We start from the raw sequence: 3,309 nt of genomic DNA, 5'->3' as shown, positions 1-3,309 counted from the left end.
TCATCTTGAAAGTTACTGTCCAGTATAAGATCAGTGACATAGAAGACTTGTAAAATCTTTTGCACTGAACAAACCAAATCTTTCTCACCCCTCCCCAGTTTTATGCCTTGCCACTGTGATCCTTGTAACTTCTCCAATAACCTCCCTCTCGTTGAACTCTGCTAGACGGAATTCAATGAACTCCTGTGATCTCCTGAGGCAAGTGATCATAAATTTTATCAGGCAATCACGGAGGGAGGTATACTCGGAAATGAGCATAGGTGGCTGATTTTTTTCTTTTGCCTCCCTGGCTTGTCTACAGATGTTTTCCATATAAGTGGAGGTAACAAGCTTCTTGAATTCGTCCGGTTCGACCAGACTCTGTTGGTATTGGACACGTCTTTTTGCTCTCTCACCTGGCTCATCCTTCATCACGCGTCCTGAAGAAAGTATATGGCAAATGAGTATTGGGTATAAAAAATATATTTGGAAATAGCAATGTACATATTTCAGAGGGAGATATATATATATATATATATATATACACATTATACTCACTTTTTGCTTTCATCACCTTCCTCTTCATGTCATCCAAGTAGATGGCAGGAACCTTTAGCCACTGGAGGCTTGTCCTGTCAATGAATTCCATTAGTCGGGTGATTGCATCCAATACCATCCGTCTGTAGTTTGCGGATGTGTCAATTTCGCGTCGTGCGAGGTATCCTCCAGGGCTAATGGCCTTCTCGACTGTGTTCAGCAACAACTCTCCTGTCACTGCAGTCATCGGTGTCTCATCAAGGTTGAATTGGCCCTTCAGTAATGTGCGAGCCAGACGAACGTTCTTGGATGCCGTTATTTCTTTATGGCAATACATTTCTTGGTCTTCTGTGAAATGTTTCAGGAACTCTTTGAAGGAATCATCTGAAGACACAGTTTCTGTCCCTTTGCGTGTCTTAATTTTTTTAAGTTGGACCACAGGTGTCGGCATCAATGATGAAACGTAAACTGGATGGTTCTATGGTAACTTGTGGATGTTTTTCAAGTGGACATCCAAACGAGAAAGTTCTTTATCACAGATAGGGCATGGCCGCCTTGGATAGCGGCCTTCTTTCCCCTTCTCCTTTTGAATGTGTGGCCTGCCTGTTTCCTTATGTGCCCTTAGTGTCTTCTCCCTGTCTCCTTTGGGCAAGTTCTTGTGGACTTGCACCAGGTGGCGCCTGATATTGGAGGCTTTGGTAATGCAGCCCATGATTGGGCAGCTGCGGCTGGGCCGTCCCGTGGCTGATTTCTTCCTCAGGCGGGGAACGTTGCGTCCCCGCTTTCCCTTGGTCAAGAATTCTCTTCTTGCCTCGAGCCAGTAGAGTTCCATCTTCTGCCTCACTGAGGCATAGTCCTCCTTTAGGGTCTCAAGTTCTCGTTCTTTGTCCTTGATTAAGGCCTGATACTTGCGGTCCAGCTGGGTAACCGTTCTTAACTCTTTCAGTTCTTTTCTAAGTAGGTCCCTCCTTTCCTCTGATAATCCACTATAGTTTATCAGATTTTCATGTAGAACCTTGATGGTCCGTGCCCAACGGGCCTGTTCTGGTTCCATACCTGCATTATGATGGGAAGGAAAAGAGAATGAAAAGAGTTTAGGAAATTGTCAATAACAGCCCATTTAGATGAAATGATAGTTACATATGGCCTGTGTTCATGAGGTAATAGTTAAATCAGCATGCACTCTGATATCTCATAATTATAATTGTTGAGCAGAAACATATTACTGGATAACCACAAGATAATCTCACACTTGGTCAGGCTCTCCACGTCTGCAGCCACCTCAACCTCTGAAAAACTGCTACTGCTTTCCTCCTCCAACACATCTGACAAATTCAAAGTTAAGAATATCAATAAAAGTATGAGGGAAAGGAGCTGAATTTCATTAGCCTGTCATTTTCATTGACTTTTGGGTTAAGACACATACAAGGATTACAGAAGACTTTTTACCACCTGACACTACTGGGTTTGGATGCTCCTCTGTGCTGACTGACACACTGGAGTAGAGTGAAATGCTTGAAATTTTCATCAGATTTACTGACACACGTAAAAATCTTTTTAATAAAAATTCAGAGCATAAGCAGTTAATATCAAATACCTCCTGATCGCTCTGGCTCCATCTCAGGTTCACTGAGGCTGTCATCCGGGGTCTCTGGGACAGCACTCTCACTCTCACTCCCCGATCCTGTAACTTTGAAATATAATTTCCCTTAACAAATCTTCTATTCCAACTGTCAATATGATGACATATTTCACGACAATTTTAAAGCACCTTTTTCTACAGCACATACCTAATGAAGCTCCCAACTTCAAATCAGTTTCACGAGGAACCCATCCAGAGGGTCCCGGCTCAGGGTCGCTGGTCCCTTCATCCTTGTCACCTGCAAGTTTCAGACCATATGGGCTAATACATTTGACACCTATTACATCTTCATATATAATGAATTATTTCACTAAGCAATGACAGAGTAATTCTCTAACATCAAATACCTCCCGAGGGTCCTGGCAGTGGCTCATCTTCCGAGGGCTTCCGCTTCTTCTGAGCTTCCTCTCCTGTAAGTTATAAAACAGTGTCATATTGGAATTTTCATTTTTTTATGTCTCACATAAAAAAAAAATATTGTAATATTGATCTCAGACAGTAGTGGGATAAAAATAGTCAAACCATTTAAACGCACTCTCAATGATTGCTTCGATCTGCTCGGCCAAGCTGGTGATGACTCGCCTGGATGGCCCCTTCTTAGTCAGCTTCTTCTCCCTCTCCTCTTTCTTCTTCAAAACTGCAGCAAGGGACCCTTGGCCAATGGCCTCTCGGGCTGCCTGTTCCTCTTCAGAAGAGAATTTTCTCTTCTCCCCTCTGACCCTCAGGTCTGCCTTAATATCATAGTTGGGATCCAGGTCAGAGGAATCATATTCACTTGATGAATACATGGTTGCTCGTTTGGTTGTCAGCGTTCTGTCTGCAACTGTATTTATGTTATGATTAGTAATTTACCACGGCCTTTAAAAGTACATAAATTACATGAAAGTGGCTGATATCATCACAACCTGCAGATAATATCCCTTTTGTCATATGCTCCACATGCTCCTCTCAAATAACTCATTTCCACTGCTCTCACTCCTGACTTCTGTCCCTCCGATGAGGTCCAAGCTTTACTTCCACACATTAGACTTGGTATCACAATACTGTCATGTAGTAACTATTTCACTTCCATGCTCACTTCCCTGTTTCTTATCACTGCTTTCAAGGAACCAGCAGCCTTTCTTCTTTGTAGTACCCTTCAAGCACTTCAC

The sequence above is a fragment of the Coenobita brevimanus genome, chromosome 34 (genome assembly GCF_032717465.1).
Source record: "Coenobita brevimanus isolate Jiangsu-jjx chromosome 34, ASM3271746v2, whole genome shotgun sequence".
Lineage (NCBI taxonomy): Eukaryota > Metazoa > Arthropoda > Malacostraca > Decapoda > Coenobitidae > Coenobita > Coenobita brevimanus.
Note: the sequence above shows the minus strand (reverse complement) of the source record.